Source organism: Erithacus rubecula (genome assembly GCF_903797595.1).
Source record: "Erithacus rubecula genome assembly, chromosome: 2".
NCBI lineage: Eukaryota > Metazoa > Chordata > Aves > Passeriformes > Muscicapidae > Erithacus > Erithacus rubecula.
The window spans coordinates 72737135-72757577 of NC_136685.1; positions in this window are offsets into that span (position 1 = coordinate 72737135).

Genomic DNA, 20443 nt, shown 5'->3' on the forward strand with positions numbered 1-20443 from the left:
AAAAGGCAATCCTAACCCTGGGGGAAACTTGCCCCTCTGACTGCATTTTATGCTTAAAAATTCAGAGTTTTTACTTCACCACTCAGCAGTGAGGGCAAAACATGAAGGTAGCACCACCCCTGGTACCATGGATTCAGCACTTTTTGGTAAAGAGCATGTCAGAATAAAGAGAGGCTCTTTTCCAAAGAGGTCTTATCCAGAGCAACAGGTTATTCACTTGACATTTTTAAGAGAAATCATCTTTGTTCTCCCATTTCTTTCCATCTTTGAAGGGCTCTCCCACCTTTATTTTCTTTGTAGACTTTCAGATCTTTAACTCCACATACCCAGAGAAAATCAAAGCTGCTATTCTCTGTTTGTTTTAGAACTTAACAGCCCTCTGATGAAAGCCTGCTAAAGAAGTTGCTTGGCTTTCTCAGTTTCACAGAGCCACCCGATGGGTGCGTGCTCTGCCAGCTGCACACCCCTGGGTCATTCACTGATGGGATGTCATGCAGAGAGAGAAAAGGAGCCAGCTTTGATCACTGGCATCACACAGATTCAAAGGAAAATTATGGGAACTAAAGGAAAGGTAGCACTGAGTGAGGCTCTGTTCCCACTGTCTGACAAGTGGATATGAAATATTCTGGAAGTGCAGTGTGGGGGGAAACACTGGAGTGACATGGGAAATGGCACAATGTGCCTCACTTCTGGTTACCTTCAAGTGAAAGAGCCATCTCTGCGCTGTAGCTTTACTGAAAAAGTATGCATGTGCTGTTAATATGCAAAAAGACAGCTGAGATGAACCCTTTCCTGTACAGAATATTCTGTGGGGATTTGGAAAATGCTGACTTCCCCTGGGATCAGTAGGACAGAAAGAAAAATCACCATGTTTATTTCTGGGCCCTCCCTCGAAGGCTTTGCAGGTGACAGACCCAGTGAAAGCATCCATCTCCACTCTGTGCTCAGTAAGCAGAAAATGAAACACAAGAGTCAGTGTGACAGTGAGTGATTTCAAGCCACTTGTAAAGGCATGCATTCAACCCAAGGCCATCAGCTCAGGAGCCCTCACAACAATAGGGTAGGTTTTAATAAATCCACAGCCACCAGAATCCAAAGGGGTCTTGAGCAAGACAAACAACAAACACAAAACCTTCTAAAATTCATCCTGCTCATCAAGGTACAAAAGTTCCCCAAGGCACTTTGTCAGGATTTGAAGTTATTGTGGGTATTTTTTCCTGTCCTTGTCTGTCTTCAGCCCAGCTCAGCTCAAAAAATTCCTCCCAAAACAAACTGCATCAGCAGATGATAATTGCTGCTCTTCTCTTTTTGTCTTGGGACATCTGGATAAACTGCATAGTTCCTTTCACAATGTCTTTGCTCCCTCAAACCCTTTGTTAAAGGCTGGACACAGAGGAGTGGTGGATATGTAAATTCTGGGACTGATGGAATTTTTGCCATTTGCTAATAAACTCACAGTATATTGCTCTATGCAAATATATATTGATATGCAATTTGCCAGAAGAGGCTACTCAAAACTGCACTAAGGTGGCTCACAAAATTTTGGTATCATGTTCTTTTCAACTCCGAGCAAGCATTGAAAAAACACAACAGGGCAATTTTCAGTGCAGTCCTAGATGTTTAGCTAGAGGTATGGACTCACTCCAACATTATCAATACTCCAGTGTTTAGGTTCTAAAAAGTAATAAAATGGCATTAAAATACTAAAACAAAACACACTTTTTAACCTGGATCTTCCTGAGACCAAATAGTGTCTTTATCCAGTAATCTGTATTCAGCCTTTCTCTTCATCTCTTCTGGAGTTTGCACTAAACACAGGGTGATTCAGCCTCTTACCTGTGATTTGGAAGATGAAAAACCAAACCCAAATGCTATTTCTGGGCCAAGAAGTAGTTAATTTGTTATTTTAAGTGGAAAAGTTGTAATAGGAGGCATTGAGAGTGTTTGAATCCATAACAGATTCAATGGGAGTTGGAGATTTGCAAGCAAAAGCATGCAATGGACAGGTTCAGAAAGCTGCTGTGGGCAGGTCAGCCAGAGACTTCAGGCTGGTTTTTGTGCATCTCAGATGCAGGCTTTAAACATTTGCTGATGGGATTTCTCCTCTCTTTCTTTTACTGGATAAAGACCATGTTTGAATGACAAAATCTCAGCCTGATTTTCAAAAGGAGATTCCTGTTTACCACCCTGCTTTAATTTTCAGCTTTTTTTGAGCAGGCATGCTAGGATGTGCTTTCTGCTGCAGTAGAGATCAATAGCAAATGCTACCTTTGAAGAGGGAGATTTGAGGGATTCTGCAGGAAATCAAAGGAAACAACATTATACAAGCCATTTCTTCCTCGTTGACCTCATATACTATTTGTTCTTTCCAAACAGAGGCTAGGCATATATATCCCAAACCAGTAAGTTATAAAGCAAATTGAATAATAGTGAAAAAAAAAAATACTTCATTGGAGTTTCACACCCAATGTATTCTGAAGGTTTCCTCTCTTGCCTCCCTCAAAAAAGTGCTGAAAGGGAACCAAGAGAGCAATTTTCACCTTTGATAGCTCGTCTATCAATTATGTAGGCAAGGCCTTCCTACAAGTCTTATTTTAGGGTACAAACACATATTGAGGAGAGAATTGTTCCTTTCTGCATCCTTTCTTCATGAAACATTGCAAACAGGCTCTTTTTAACCTTCTCACCTCCCAGTCTCATGGCCAAGATACTGAAATGTAATCTCTACCAAGAAATATTTCTGGGCTTCCCTTCTTCAGCAGAGCCATCAAGGGAGAAAGCAGAGCTGAGGGATGGTGCTGACAGTGCTGCTGCATGTAATATATCTGCCCACCACCTTTTGGAAGAAACTTAGACTCATCTCAACAGTGACTCTTTTAGAAAGTCTGTTAGAGGTGGGTCTTCCCTCAGAAACTTGGTTAAATTTGACTGTTGATCATCAGAGCAAATTATCTCATCTCCCTCGGTGACCAGTAGAGAGAGCCAAGCACCTTTAAAAATCAATTAATCCTTTTCTGTGGCACAAATTTCTAAAGTAGATGAGGTGTTTCTTTCTGCTTGCTGCCTCTTTATCCCCACTGACAGTAGAGACAATATGGAGGAGCACTAGGAATGGCAGGATAACAGGCAAATACATCAGAACACAGAGGAGAATTCTCTCTTAATTTGTAGGCTTCATTGCATTTCATTCTGAAATGGAGGGGATTTGTTTGGTGCTCTCAGGTCTCTCCTACTTCAGTTTCAATCAACTGTTTATAACAAAGTGGGGGTTTGTTTGCTTTTGTTTTGTTTTTGAAGCTTTGTCTTTCTGGAGTTTGGGGGTTTTTTTGGGATTTCTTAATATAGAAATGTGCTAAGAAATGTAATTTTTGGAGGAAATGTACCTTTGAAAGAGCTGAGTTAAGCAGGGAGGGAATGGAATCAGAAAAGACTTTGTATGCTGTACAGTGTTCTGCAGTACAAAAGGATAAAATGCTGTAGATCTGTGCCTCAGTATGCTGACAAGAGCTTACAAGTTTGTGTGTGTATGTGCTGAGATACACAGGTTGAGGAAAGGTTTAGACTGGACTGTGGGATAGTGATTTGCTTGAAGTAGAGCCTCTGTATAGAGTTTCCTTATGCTCTAAGATAGAACACACCTGCAGGGTGATTGGTGCCTTTAGTACCCCCTTGGGTCATGCAGAAAGTGTTCCATGCACTGCAGAGTTGCAGGGTCTTGTGTAAGCTTGCTTCAAAATTGATCTGTCTTTCAGGGAGTTCATATGCTAGTGAGCTCTGAGGATGACAGCTCAAATATATATGATATATAATTTTGTCTGAAAAAGCTTTCTCCACCAAGTTTCTGCTAAAGCTGTGATTTCTAGTGTGACTAGCAACCAAACCCCAAAAACTGGCATTGCAATCAAGTTCTTAATGTTTACCTTCCCAAAAACACCTGGAGCACATCTTCTTTGTAATGAGTTTCAGCAAAAGTAACTATGAAAGCTATGAAATCTGATTTGGGTTTGTTTGGGGTTTGATTGGGTTTTTTTGTTGTTATTGTTTTATTGTTTGTTTGTTTGTTTGGGGGGGGGGGTGTCATTTGTTTGCTCTTATTACTATTATATTACACCAGATTCAGTATTTTATATATCCAGTATTTTATAAACCCAGTGAGTCAAATTTTCAGCCTGAAGTTACTGAGTGCTGCTACCTAGTCAGCAGCAATGTGGTGTTATTTTACAGTAAGGAGGAGCTCAGTGGCTATGATGTGAGGACAGGATCTTAAAGTATTCAATAATGCTTATCAACAGCATGTAAGCTGAAGTGAAGAGGGCAGCATGTCATATCAAAACACAGGTGGAGTATTGTTTACCTGAATTGGGATTTGGGATAGGACTACAGCAATAATATCGTGTTTACCATGTAATTGTCTTCCCTTAGCATGATCTTTAAAAGTTATTAAGTGACCAATGTGTAAATAAAGATGATGGGTCTAATTTGTGGATTTCAATTTCAAATATTGCTGTGTATTAAATCAGTCTGTGCACTATCTGCTCCTTTCAGCACAGCTCCAATTTCAAGTTCCTAGTATAAGAGAATGCAATATAATGTAATTGTGATCATTTTGTTTTCTTCAATAAAGGCAATCAGTGCCTGTAGCTAGTTTCAGAGTGTTGTGAGCAACTTGAAACTGTTACTAACTGTCTGTTAAAAGAAGTCTCAAGCCTGGCAAATGCCTTTGGAGAGTTTTTGTAACTGGCATTATATTTAGTTTTTAGATGGAAAAGCACGCACTGTTCAGAACAGCTGGCAGTCACTGAAGTAAAATCAAAGGCATTGTTTTGCAAAAAAAAACTCAGGTGAGTGCAAAGCAAACAATAGCCTGATTCTTCTACCATAGTCAATTAAAATTTAGTGTGTGTATTAAGAGCTTAATCCTTATCATACTGAAATTAAGGGTAAAACTCTCACTGATTTCAATAGCGATAACAAAATGCAAGACAAAATTGCTCTTTAGAATGAGCTGAAAGAACTATTGCCATCAAGTTTTTATATTTAATTACAAAAATAATGTTTAGTAATTTGTAATGTTTTGTACTAATAACTAGTAATCAGGAGCCCTGTATCCTGTTCCTGGAACAGAAAAGCAAATGCTCAGATTTAAGGACATGTCCTGAAGGAAGCTGTTTTTGGAATTAAAATTTTTATTCTGATTACTCTTCTGTGTATCTTTAACATTATCAGTCTTGATAAAATCTTGCCAAAGTGGCAGACACTCTTGCCATTGGTGTCAGGGTAATATCATCTGGGTAACTCCTTGCAAGTCCAGGATCTTGATTAATATCTTCATTTTTACAAGAGATGAGCTAAAGTAGAGATTATGAAGTTAAATAATTTTACATATTCTGCTGTGTTTAGAGATGAAGTGATATGTAAATGCAAGGATTTGCAGTGATATTGACATTCATTTCAGGTGTGAAAGACATCTGACTTCCCAGAATGCCAGTTGTCTGGTTTAGATGTTTTTATTGACTTCTAAATGATCTATTTAGTTAAGAGCTGAGCAGTTTCTGTGTAAGTCCTAACTCCCTTTCTTTGCAATGTGAGGACAACTGGGGAGCATTCCAGTGTAGTGTTTTGCCAGCAGCGCTCTCTCAAAGTGCTTAGAAGTCTCTGTCTAAAGCTGAGCAGTAGTGAAACAAGGAAAGGATGGTGATTAAACAGAGGATTACTTAAGCACCTTAAGGTAAGATGAAAAGCTGAAGTGATTAGTGTGGTTCTTAAATTTGCTAAGGTGCCTTGTTCATATTGCATTTGCATCCTTGGAGTCCAAAACCTGATTTCAGTCTACTGTTTTATTCCAGAGTTGGAGGTTCCTGCTCTGAAGAAGTGTGTTGATTCTAGTCTATTAACTGAATATGCTACAAACCTCATCAAAAGAGCAAAATTCCTGTCTTATTCCACCTTCAGTCTGATCACAGCCCTTCTGGAAGTTTGTGGTCGTGCCTGTATCTGAGGCTATGCTGAGCTCTTGCCTCTTTTCTCTTTAGCTTGGTTTTCTTGCATAAAGTGCCAGACTATCCTGAAAGTGCTCTGTGCTTTCCTTCCACATAAATGGAGAGCTCTGCTTGTGTGTCTGCTTATTTGTCCATCCTGGTTCTCACCTGGTCCTTGAACAAGGACCTAGGGGGAGCCTTGGATCATGGTTGTATTGACTTCCCACCAAAATGGCCAGGCTGTTTTCCCTGGCAGCAATGCTGATCAAAACACATTGTAATAATAACATAGAACCCCAATCATAGAAAAGTTACAGCACAGGTCTACTTGTGGAGCCTGAGGTAGCTAATCTGTTATAGTCTTGCAACCTCAATGATGATTGCTTATCACTCCAAGTGTTTAATAAAGGGCAAAAAAAAAATTTTAAATTTTCCCTCAAGTTACAAAAATTGAGTCTAGAATGTGTGATGGTACTTTGGTTGTAGCTTCAGCAATGGGCCTGGGTGGCAGCCACGGTTCAGGAAAGACCCTGATTTGGAAGGCAAGTAGATTCAGATCTAGGTCTAAATTCCAGGGCCCATATCCATTGCAATATGGCATGTGCTTGATGGAGCACTGAAATAGGAACTGAAAAAGTTAATAAACTCTCTTTTTCTGGTGTTATAGCCATGTTTAATTTCACTTTACTGTTTGCATTTACAACACATTTGAAAGTCTGGCATTTTACAGGAATATAATAAGACTGGTAATTAGAGCAAGCTGAAAGAATCCAAGCCAAAGTCAACAGTTACCTTTTTTTTTTTTTCACTTCTAAGCAGAAGCTTGTCAAGTTCAATAGAGAAATTTTCTTCACTCTACTTTATTACAAAAGTAATAAAAAAACAAGGTATCTTGAAAGAGTAAGCCTGCATTTTTAATTCCAAACTTGATTTAGGAGGTTGAGGGAGATTAAACTGAAAGGGATTATATTTTTAATTTAAGTTTTGCCCATTTAAAAAAAAAAAAAAAAAAAAAAAGAACAATAAAAAACGCCCAAAAAACTCCACAAACAAAAACACTAGATGACACAATAGCAAAATTGGGTTCTGTTCACAGAAGAGGAAATGCCTGGCTGGGATTCATATAGTTCCTCTATGGCTCTTCTATGAGGAACTGGGTGTTGGGCAAGGACAGCTGTGCTGCCTGGTTGTCCACACCTACAGGGTGCTGGAATAGAGTCAGCTAGGGGAAATGAGAGGGGCTGTTACACCTGACAGAGGTACCAGTCTAAGAGATGGAGAATTTCTCAGGGTGTTTAAGCATCTTGCAAAGCGTTAACATCTAATAAGAAAGCTTACGGCCCAAATGCTGCACTTCTGCAAACATTAATACAGGCTGTTGTTAGCCAGGGGAAATACTTTGTGAGGCTCATTAGTTTAATTGGTCCCTGTCATCTAGTTAAAAAGGAGGAAAGAAATGCTCCTGACAAAGGCAAGGCTCTGTGCAAGTGGTGTTTTGCTGCTGTAGCTCTGCTGTGTGCTGCCTGGATGACATGGGGCACGTGCATCCATCACAGCCTTGTCCTCATCAGCACAGGGCAGCAGCAGGCAGCAGCTCCCTGGCACAGCCATGTGCCTAAACCACTAAACCACTGCCATTATAACCAGCTTGGGTGTGGTCATGGCTTGGCCACTATGGCACAGGTTTGGAGTGCACCTGCCTGAACACTGGGGTCTTTTCGCTGAAGACAGCCAGGGGTGCTTCGCCTTCTTCCCTGCTTGTGAGGTGAGTGACTTGCAGAGATGGTCATCTCAAAAACCATTGTATGCACAACTGAGTGGGAATGAAGATTCAGTAGGGACTGTTGTTGGACACTCATTGCATGAATGTCCTGTTGTATAAGCAGGGATAAGCCATGGACCTCTAATGACTTCCTAATCAGTGATATCGATATTTACTTAATTTTTACTTAGTTTTTACTAATATTTACTTAAGGCACAGCCTGTTTTGAGGAAGATGTGCACATCAGGAGACCCTTCCAGGGAGGGAAGGCACTGCATGCAGGTGATTACAGCTGTATCTGGCTCTCCACAGTTCTAGTGGTGGCAAAGGTGCCAACTGGGGTGTGTGACAGTGCTGGCCTGTTCTGGTCTAGGCTGGTCCCTGCTGAACCCAGCTGAAAGAAATTCAGTGGTGGTGTTAAGACCCATGCAAATCTATTCCTGCCTTTCATTTGCAGCCCTGGCTGCTGTGGGGTTTTACTGAAATTTCCTTCTTTTTCAATATCTAAGTCTACTAAGGCGAAGTGTGTAGTCTGCTTTCTAGGTCATTTAAAACCTGTGGCAAAATTAACTATATTGGTTTGGTTAATTGTCCTCATCCAAGAAACATTGGTAGCTCCCCTGGGTCACTACAGCAATTTCTTTCATGCTGTAAAATGTTTACTTCTCTAGAGTGAAAACGCGTAGGCTGTCATTATGTGACTCTACAGTTCCACACTGATAAAGGCTACCTCTGCCTTTATTTTTTTAATCTAGTAAGCAACTGCCAAATTCACTGCAATAGTCTCAGGGAGTTGTTTCTATATTTTTTTTCTTTTCATTGTTTTTGACTTGATGTTACATGATTGAGAACAACATTTTGTGCTTTGGGAATATTGCTCTCTTTGACTGTGCTGGTTAGCCTCTGCTTTTTCACAGAAGTCAGCCAAGCTAAGATTTCCTTTTGATCCATGCAGGTTGTAAGGTCAGTTCTGGTAGGTATGATTTGCTAATGAATTCGTGCTCCATTTCTCAGCTGGCTGGTTCTGCAAGTAGGCTTGGACAAATGCACTGACATTTGAATTTAAGGTGACATTGAGACTTAGGTAAAAAATGTTTGAGAATGGATTTAGAAACCTGTACAAAAGAAATATTAAGTAGAATAAACAAAAACGCTTTGATAATAAGAACAAATGTATGTGTATATGTGTTTCTATAGATATCTCAATGTTACAGATTGCAAAGTTTATATAATTTCATATATGCCAGCATCAATCTGATGGATTCTTCCGTGCTCCAAAAGGAAAGGGAAGAGTGAAGCACAAGCAAAGGAAGGGAAAGGGTGTCATGCAGCAAGCAGCATTTCCAGTGCATTCATTCCTGATGTGGTGAGTGCAGGAAGCAGAGATGACTTAGAGGGTCACTACTGGGTGTCATTTCCCACACAGGTGCACACAGAGGGTGGGACAGAGCATGGGCAGAACTGAGTACATCACTCCCCCTCACACCACCAGCCACCCCAGCTGGGTCATGTTAGCCAGGTGAAGTCCAGTCTGGACTAACTTCACTGCTCCTGAAACAGGGAGAGGCTACAATTTGAATTCTGGGCTGCAGTTGCTCTTTCATCACCCACCACGACCATGCCTGAAAACTGGAAATGGATTCTAGAATTAGGATCTCTCTGTACCTAGGCTGTTTTTTACAATCTTTGACTCAGTATTGGAAAATTTTTCTTTGGGTCAGAAAAGGTCAGTCCAACAGACAAGACAAGGATTGGGGGCCAGGACATTACTAGGGACTTCAACTTTGGCTGAATTTTCCAGTTTTGAGGTGCACTTCCTGGGTGAGTGTACTCAAGTAATTTCATTTATCCATGTTTCCACCCACTCTGAGGTGAAACACAGTGTTCAATACTGCTTCATTTTTACTGTGATTTGTTTGTAAACAGCTGAGGGAGAAAAAAAATCTCTCATTATTTCCTTTGGCAATGTGTTCCCCATCCTTAAACATGATTTTTTGGTCTTCTACAGTGTTAATTAGAAATTATTAATGAACTGGTGGCTTTTCAAAAGACAGCAGCATTGTGTGATATTTGGAATGTGAATGTGTCTGAGTGGTAGGAATATTTGTGAGGGAAATTCCAAACTTTATCTCAGCATTCTCAGTGGTTCTGACCAATAGAGATTCTCATAATTCATTTAGGATATACCAGGAGCATTGGGCTCACCCAAAATAAAAACTACAGCATAATTTCAATGGTGAGAAGGCAGCATCTCATTAGAACTGGGAATTGGCTTTGTCTCCCTCCAGGATCGGAGGACATTCAAAACTACATTTTCCACTTCCAAAGAAAGTGTCCTAAATGCCATATGAGAGTAAGAGGTACTTTCTGCATGTCATATTGAAATTATTTTCCTGCAAAAAGGAGAAATCCTGGAAATTTCTGAAGAGTCAAATACAGATGGGGAGAAAGGCATGGAAAAATAGGGACATAACACTAGATTTGAGAAAAGGGGTATGAGAGTGAAAGGGGAGACCAGTACTTACTCTAAAGGATGTTTTCATATTTTGTGTTTTATGCAAAGTGAACAATATGCACCTGCTGTCATCACCACGACTGTTACCTAGACTATTTTTTTTCCTTTTGCCAGTCATTAAATGAATGAATGGCATTAAATGAATGAACAGCCAGAGGACATGAATGAATTCTGAGAAAAAAAAGGCTGTTCTTCACAAACAGGCTCCAAACAGAATGTCCTTCTTCACTGTTGGTGCATGGTGCCACAGCAAGAGAAGGTTCCATGTTTCTAGTTTGTTGCTGCTTTCTAGTCTCCCCTGCAGAGTCCACACAGATTGTTGGAATCTGACAGTTGGAATATAAATGCTGCCATGCCTAATTTTTAAGCACCAAGATCTATTACAGGTTTTTAATCCTTTCCATAGAATTAAATCTTAATCCCTTTCCTCTGAGATATAAGGTAATAATCTGAGTTTTCTGGAAAATCTCTGATATAAAACTCCCTTAGTTTTGCATAGAACACATATATATAGTTTATATATGTATAGTATATAAACATATACACGTTTTTATATATATATAAACATATATAGTTTATATATGTATAGTATTTATAATATAGTTTAACTTGCTCAAGAGCATCTGGCCAAAATTAATTTTTTGGAAGAACTAGTAATTCAGTGTTCTTGCAATAATTTGCATGTAAATAGGCATGCAAAATCTTAATTTTTGTTCCTCTGAAATCACAGCATTCAGTGTAGATACATTAAAGAATTTCAGTGAAGCATGAGATAAGCTCCAGAAATGTTGAATCTTTTAGAGTACCACATTTGTGCTATCACTCAGCAGCTAATTCCATTTTTTATGATCTTGCCAAGATGTTCAAACTACATTATGTCAAATTCTTTGATCAGTATTTAAACTGTTTTCTCTTCCTTTCAAAAAGGTTGCCACTTTAACTGCCCAAGTGTAAACCACAGTTGCAGAAGGGTTTGTGTGTGGTAATGAGACACACTAATCTTACCTCCTCATTCAATGTGGACTCAGATTTGTGTGTCTGAAAATAGTATTATGAGTCTGAGATTAGTGTAATGACGTACTCCTGCTCAAATTATGCAGAAGTAGTGAATTAAAAAAATGTATGGAGATAAGTGTCAAAATTTCTTTTCTTTTAGTGGATGATATCTTGAGGAGAGGGGTCTTAGGTTCAAACTAGAAAAATTGCAACTAATTGAATGTAATTTAGAAAGCAACGTCTTCTAGAAACAGTGGTCAGCTCATGAGTAATCCAATACATCTAGCAGATGGACTGTTGACTGCAAAGCAATTAATTTGATGTTTCAGTGTCATTTATCTCTGTTCTGACATAGCAAAGTAAACACGGAACTCCAATGACACACAATGTCAGTTAATGAGTAGGAGCTGGAATTTTTTGGGGATATTATTATTCACTGACTGGCGTCTTTAAGCAATCCTCACTCACAAGGTTCTTTCTGGCACTATTCAAATAAGCTTCTTACCAAAATTGAAAGGTCGTTTTAAGCATACAAATTATGTATATTCTGTTGGTGTGGCAAGTTTTTAGCAGCAGAGATGCCAGGGGTGACTTCTAACAGCAGATGCTTAAGGCTTCCTGTGTGTGGCAGAGTCAGCTCCAGCTGGACAGACTTGCCAGTCTTGAATTCAGGATAGACTTGCCAGTGGCCAAGGCCAAGCCTGTCCATGATGGTGGCAGTGTCTCACTGGTAAAGTACCTAAGAAAACAACAACTGCAGCCAAAGAAAGGAGTGAGAGTATGTGAAAACAGCACTGAAGACACCAAGCTCAGTGAAGAAGGAGGGGGAGGGCTTCTTCCAGGTGTTGCAGCAGAGATTTCTCTGTGGTGCAGACCACGTTGAGGCAGCTGTGCCCTGCAGCCTATGGAGGTCCAAGGAAAGTGGAGATCCACTTGCAGCCTCTGAAGGACCCTGTGTAGGACCAGATGGATGCCCAAAGGAGAACCCTGCACTGGAGCAGGCTCCTGACATATCCTGTAGATCCATGGAGAGAGGAGCCTGAGCTGGAGCAAGTTTGCTGGCAGGTCTTGTAACCCCACAGGGACCTACACTGAAGGAGCCTGTTCCTGAAGGACTGCACTCCATGGAAATGTCCCATGCTGGAGCAGGTCATAAGGAACTGTGGCAAGGACTCACTTTGGAGAAGTTTGTGGAAGATTGTCTTCTGTGGGAGTTCTGTCCCTGAGGATGGCGTGCAAAGACAACTTCTGATGAACTGACTGCAGCCCCCATGCCTCAATCAGGAGTAAAGGTTGGCAAGAAGGGAGGGGTAGAGGGAGGGTGTTTTAAGATTTGTTTTTATTTCTCCTTATCCTATTCTAATTTGATTGGTGGTAGAGTAATTAATTTTTTCCCCAAGCCAAGTATGTTTTGCCCATGACTGTAACTGGTGAGTGATTTCTGTCCTTATCTCGAGCCATTAAATTTTTTGGTGTATTCTCTCTCCTCTTGTCCAGCCGAGGTGGGAAGTGATAGAGTGGTTTTGGTGGGCACCCGTTGTCTTGCCAGGATGAACTCACCACAAGCAAATATTCTGTTTAACCAGTGCTCATTAACAATAGCCTGGCTGAAAATCTACCAAGTTTTATTCATTTTATAGCATGTCAGTTATTAACTGGATTCATTCAGTGATCCATGTCTTTATGTGGAAGGATAAACACTGTGATAACACATGGGAAAATTTGGAAATGAGCAACTAAGGCAGAGAGATGGTAGCACTCCCTTCTGTGGTATTGCCCTCCTTGTCTGTATGAAAAAGGACAAGCAGAAGCTGGTCCAGCCCAGCCCATGGCTTGATGACAAGAAGGATATTCTTTCTTATATTGGACATGTCAGATCTCTGCTAGAACCAAAGGTTGAATCTGGGTTTCCTAAGCACACCAGACTCGAGATGAAGGGAGCTGCAGAGAGAGTAGGCAATGACACAGCCCTGCTCCATGTGCAGCTACATCATTCTTTACAGACAAGGTTATATACTGGGATAAATACTTGAAATAGCCGCTAAATAGGACGCTGGCAGCAATCAGCTGGCTTTGTTAAAAAATAACAGCTCTCTGAGTTGCAAGGAGGAGGGGAGTTACTTGCTAAAGTATTGGACTTCGGAAAAATCACAGGAAGAAAAGGTGAGATAAAATTACAGAGCCATGAAAATAGCTGCTAATCACTCATTTCCCTACTTCAAGGTACAAACTCTACCGCAAAAAGTCCATAGCTGAGAAAAACTGGACTGTCTCCATAAAGCCAGGTAGTTACAGACCCTTTAAAACTCAACAAAGCATAATCAGAGAGGAAACAAAATAACACAGCACAAATCAGGTTTTATGGTTTTTTTTTCCCCTGTCCCCTTATTTGTGGCTCAGGGCATTTTAAAGACTGATCATGGAGATTTCTGGGAGAGGTGAGAAAGCTGCAACATTGGCAAGCTAGACAAGTGTAGAGTCATGTTTTGGATGAAGAACAGCAAGATATTGAGATGAACAGAAAATATCCAACTGCATATGGTTCTTATCTAACTGGAATGTTCTTACTTCTGACATGTAAAAAACAAGAAACAATATATTTTGCAGAGCAAAACAAATATTCCTTTTTCCAGGGCAGAGTCTCTCCAAGAAGTCTTGAATCATGTCAGCAAAGATCCAGGATCCCAGGAGATCATTTATGGCTTTTAAACAAGGAAAAGGTAAGTTGCCCTTGAAGAGTTTACAGCACCACGTGAATGATTGCTGCTTTTTAGAGTTTGTAGTTGCCTACTTTTCTCTTTTATGTTGGCTTTCCTGGAAGTACATTTAAGAAGCTTCTGTTTGACAATTGATTTACCAATAATCAAGATTTTAAAGAATAGTGTCGTTTATTCTTATGCCAGCCAAACACCATGTTATTGAACATTTTTTAAAGAAGCATTTTATGCTAATGTTACTTAGCATTCAGCAAACCCAGCTACCACAAACACTGTCCCCAAGCTGAAATACAGCTGATCTCCTGTAATACATGTGTAAACTGGTATTAGTGTCATGCAAACACTAGAGCAAGACAAGAAATACTGTGGAGATAAATTAATTAATGTTGGCTATCTGCTCCAATGTTACAGTAAAAGGAAAAATCTTTCTCTGAATAGCCAGAATGCTCTGTCCTGGGCTGCATGTTCAGCTTGAAATGATGGGTTTAGAATCATTTACCATCTATGAAAAACGATCTTGGGGCATCCTTCTTTTTCTACTCATCTGCTTTCTGACACTAGCCTAGGCCTAAGAACCATGGAAAGATTTGGTATTAATTTATTTTAGGTTTTGGAGCACCATACATTTTCAAGGGGTCCTAAAGTGCATGACCTACTTCACTGCAAGATGTTTTAAATCTTCTGAACCATTTTCATAGGGCAGTCCTTCATACAGAGTGACTGGAAAGAAGACTCATTTAGGTGGAATGTATTCCTTTCTTTGTTGCTCTTCTGCTAGATTCTGTTAGGAATTTCCATTCCTATTTCAATAGAGGCTTGCCTCAGCTTAGAAGCCCTAATTTCATTGTGGAAGCCTCACAAAATCCAGGGTGCTGCATCCCATCTCAGAAGGAAAAACGACAATCAATGACCTGTTCAATCAGATCTGTTACTTTGATCACAACAGTCAGTGTAGGAACATACTGGGGTCTTGGAGAATAAAACAGGGAATTCTGCTGTGGACTTAGGGAGTATAAGCCATAGGAGAATGGTGCAGAGACCCCCTAGAGTAGGATCAAGGCTGCCCCACAGCATCACCCCGAGCTCCTGTGTGCCCTCCTGCTGCACCCCACCACTGGGGCAGGTGGGTGAGGGCAGTGGGGCACAACCCCACAGCCTGGGCCAGCTCTGCAGTGGGGCACTCTGAAGGAAGGGCTGCAGCAGAGCCCCAGAAGGGACAGCCTGCCCTGATAGTGAGCCCAGGTGCAGTGTCTTAGATAGGAAAGAGACCCTGGTATCAGGCACCAGGGTGGGGGATTGGCACCAGGAGACATAAGCTTTATTGGCCCACACAAAAATTAGCTTTTCTCAATCCAAGTTAGTGCATACCAGATTCCTCATTACCAAATGGATAACATGATGGGAAAGAAGAAAAATCTACCTGAAGTTGAAAGTGTTTTGTTTTCTTTTTAACTGGAGACCTGCTGGAATCCAGAAATGACATTAACCTTCCTTTTAGAAGAGGTAATTGAAAAGAAAAAGACAATCAAGGGATGAGCAAATGAAGCCTTTTCTTACTGCTGTATGAATAAAAAATGTTGTTAATAAGCCCTTTCATTTCAGGCTTCCACTCTGCAGTCACACATTTTGAATGTATAACCACACAGATTCAAATGTTTACCTCTAAAGTCCTTCATAGCTCTAGACGTTTTTGAAAATAGAGGAGGGAAGAAAAGAAGACATGGACACAGAACAACAGAGGACAATAGGAATATAGATTTAATCAAAAACCCATTAAAAATTACTCTTTTGTTTCTCAGTTTTCAGTATTTATATTGCATAATCAATTCTTTTTATAAGAATAGCTGACCACATTTTGCTGTTTTATTTTTTTAAAATTTTATTTCAATATACATTTGTAGGTGATTAAAAGGAAAGTCTAAATTGCAGCAGTGAGAGCAGCACCCATGTGTTTTGGTTCACATCCAGCTGTTAAAACCTGGAAAAGTTAGAAACAGCAGCAGGCTGGCAAAATAAGGGTGAGAAGCAAAGAGAAAGTAAATCAATATCATGCCAAATACAGTTTCACCCTACAGAGCCTTTCTTTCTTTACTTTCTGTGAGGAAATTTTTATTTTTATGTATTAATTTTTGGGTTTACATCAAGCCTGTGTTTTTGTAAGATTAGTCTATGTCTTTAAAGACATGCTGACTATTCATTTTGGATGGTCACAGTGCAATCAGAGTATAGCAAGTACTCAGGGGTGGCAAATGCTGGTTTCTGCAGTAATCTTTTGAAAAATATTCAAAAAAACTGAATTTGTCTCTTTGGTACCCTTGGCATGGTTAAAAGGAAATGTTTGTGCGTGCATGTCATTGACTAATGCTAAAATTAAGACCAATTTAAGAGGGTTTCCTCAGACCCCTGATGGTCAGAGCAAAGAAAAGTAAACCCTATAAAATCCAATTGGCTATACACTACAGCAAGTTTATGCCTATTCTTAATTGTATTAACCTACAAAAGAATTCAAGGATTAATTAGAAATAAAAACCAGGAGATGAACTGAAGATTCTCAAGGGAGACACTGATATCTATTATCCTTGAACTGTATAATTATCAAAATCCTTACTATTTTAGAGTGGTGTGCTCACCTGAATGTAACCTTAATTGCCTCTTTTATTCTTAGCTCTGTGGTTTTGTTCAGATTGCTAATCATATTTCAAACCAGAACCACCTGCTGAAGACCTGCAGAAACAAAAGTGGAAGAATTCTTAATGCCCTAATTTGAGAGGAGGTTACAGCACAATATTATTAGCATCAAACTGCCTCATTCTTGAAATCAAGAACAAACCACTGTTCTTTAACAAAAAGGTAGGATTCTTTTCCTCAGCTTGTAGTCAGATTTTCTCTTAGGTTAAGCTTTAGTCAAAAGAGAAGTGGTGCCTGATTAAAGGTGGAATAAATGAACTTTCTGAAAGGAAAATCAGACCTCAGAGCTCTCATTTTGATGAGTGACTGTAATACTATAAAATGTTGGGCTTGTCCTTAGCACTGATCTATCCTAGTCCAGGGCATTACCTGGCACCAGTGAAAGGCCACAATAAACACCAGCTGGGTATAATGGGAAGGTACCTGAGACTGAATTACCCCAGAAAGATCCACTTTCCTTCCTTGTCACTTCCTGTGGGCTTTCAAAAGCTTTCTTCCCAGTCTGTGGCTGCCTTTTTGTACCACTGTATATCTAAGTAGCATCCTTAGAAAGTGATTGTGCTCCCTTTATAAAAAGATGTGTTAAACATAAAAGTAAGAAATTCCAAAATACATATTGATAAGCTTAAAAAAAAAAAAAGTACCTTGCAGGCAGTCTTTTAAAAAGGCAGTAGAATAAACCTTTAGATCTCATTGCAAGCTCCCATTGCAATGACTGAGAAACCTTGCTCATTTATGTCAATGCAAATATGTGACTGTTGTGTTTGAATATCAAACAACTGGTATTCTTTCTGGCTTCTTTTTAAAATATTTTTTTCATGCCAACAAGACTATGATGTATTTCACTACTTCTGAGAAGAACTATTGGTTCTATATAGGTACAGAACAACAGCAAAATTAAATCTTGGTATTTTTTTTTGAACTAAATCAAGAAATATTCCTGTTTCCTCCCTGTACTTAAGCCTAAATATACATCTAGATATTTAGGGCCCTGATCCAACACTCACTCATTCATTCACTCACTCTCAATATTGTGCTTGATCACAAGGAAAACTCTTGTGGCCCTGCAGTGATGAATCTTGGTGTTCTTAGCTATTAAACAGACCTGAGCATTGCTCCAGAGTGAAACAGTCTCAGTAACCACTGTTTTTCCAGCTGCAGCTGTGAGCCTGCCCACTGCTGATGTGTAATGCATTTGTCCTACAGCCTGGGCTGAAAGAAGTCAAACAGAGTAAAAATCTATTGTCTGAAGCTACAAGCAGAAAGGAGGTAACTACTTAACTTCTCTCCTGATGCTGATGTGAGCACAGCATACACTGTTCATAGGTGGGACTGATAAGAGGATGTGGGGTAGGGTTCCTTCCCTGAGGTGAGGTTTTCATTGTAACATCAGGTAAGCAAACATTATTAGACGGGTGGATTTGAAATTGCAGTGCTTGAATCTGTCTCATAAAAAAAAAAAAAAAGCATTAAAGCAAAGTGATTGGGGAGGGAGAGATAGACAAAGAGAGTGAATTTTAGGCCATTCTTTTAATGGAATCAATGCTTCCTAAGCACTCTGAGAATCCGTGGCTCTTTTGGGCCATTGGCTTCAGCTGTTTAGAAAACATTGGGTCTTACTAAGACCACGTGCTAGTCAGGTGGCAGTATAGACAATCAGCTGGCAAGAGCTATGATCCACAATTTTTACTGTAATTATATAGACAGATACCATTTCTTAACTTCTTTTCTACTTTGTCTCTTTGTACTTGTAGAATGATTTGGGGGCCGATGAAATGTCACAGTGCACATGACTGAAATGTGTGAAAACTTAATTAACAGAATAATTACACAGTAGAAATGAGATCTTGTCACAGTGAAAATCTGGCAGGAAGCTTGGGCCCTATGGAATATGAGTTCACACATGTAGTCAGTAGAAAAGCCATTAGTCACAAAGTGGCTGCATCTGCTGGAAAGAGTTAATCAGGTCACTAACTTCAAAGAACATGTTTTGCCTTAAAACACCCTTCTATCTTCTCAGGCATGCTGTAAATGAATATGTGATTTTCTCCCAGCTACCAGGGTAAATCTGCATAGCTCAATTAACTTCAGTTGATTTATACCAGTTACACCAACAGAGAATCTGGACAGAACTAAATAGCATCTCTATATCTAATAGTCCAGCAAGGGTGTTTGAAAATTGTGCGTTATTCTGCACCAGCCATCCCTTTGCAGCCAGAATGAATAGCAGGATTTGTGATTTATTAAATGAGCTCTTTCTCTACAAAGTTGAATCTATGCTGCCTCCCGTGAGTTTCTGCACTGGCAGGCCATGTGTTTCTTCTGCATATCATACATTTTCTGTGAAAAATATTAAGGTAATCAGACAGTCAGTCTAATTTTCTTGATATCTGATTAGGGACATATTGCCTAATCATTTTATTCTTATTAATCAAAATTTGTATCATGACACAAATTGATCACCTTGCTTTTTATTTTCTAGCTTCCTAAATTGTTTTTATTTTTGCCTATTGGACAGATTGAACTCCTAAGAATTAATTTGAAAATAAATGAGTATGGATATTAGTTGCAGTTCATTTTTTTAAGCAGACTGTGAATATAAATCTAGAGGTTTTTAATATTCCTTTGTTATGTTATTATACATATAGGGCAATATTTAGGCCACCAAGTTGAAGCAAATCCTGAAGTGTGATTATCTTCTCATTGAAATGCTCTCTATTGTGCCTATTTGTTTGATGTGTTTTTCTTGTATGTTGTATTTCTGATGGCTTTGGGGTAAAATAATCATTATATGTCACCCATACTATCTCTTTTAATCTCTGGAAGATTAAGCATGTTTATTTAAAAACCCCTTTGATAGTGTCTTTACTAACTCAGCTTTTTTATAAAATTGGAAATAATGAATCAGGGAGATGTAATTTTGATAATGCCATTTACACAACTCCTATGAGGCTAGCTAGGAAAATAACTGGAGTAAGTAAGTATCTGACATACACATAGTGAGAATGGGAAAAATATTGTAATTTCTTGTAGGTTATGAGGCACTGGGAAAATACAGTCAGCAAAAGCAGTTCAGTTAATGAATCGCATTCTTCAGGGACTGCTGGACTCAGGAGATGGGTCATGGGATCAGGAATGGTTCCTTTAATCTCTTTGTCACTGGTTCAAATCCAATATCTGGGTCACTGGTTCAAATCCAATATGGATAGATAGTAATTAGAAGTCACTGTTATTTGAGGGATCTGAGATGAGCCTTTTGAAATGGAACTGGTGAAGGGACACTGCGAAACAGACCACCCCAAAACCCAGAATATCTGGAAAAATCACATGCTTCACAGCCAGCAGACAAACTTCAGAGACATACTGGAGCTGGGTGTAGGCTGCTTGTAGTTGCTGAAGTGAAACTGGTGCCCATCCATCACTCCAGGGACATTTCTGAGCTTGTGCAAGAAGGGTCTGCAGAGACAAACACTTGTGATGCTTCCTGACAGAAGGTTACACACCACTGGAAGTCCACACTACTCCCCTGCAATTACAGCTCTTGCCTGGTGCTCTAATTTCTCCCTAGGTGGGCTCATGGAACACCACTCCTCCTCACTCATCTTGAGAAGGTTGTTAAAGTCCTGAGCTCTGGGAGCTCCCCAATGCCCAGCTATCCTCCACAAGCTGGTAAAGACAGGGCATGCTTTATCCTGTGTGCCTCCTGGGTGTCTGGTGTGACACCAGGCTGTGGTGAGGACTGCTGCTATCCATCACCAGTCTGCAGTTTCTGACCACAGGAGGGAAC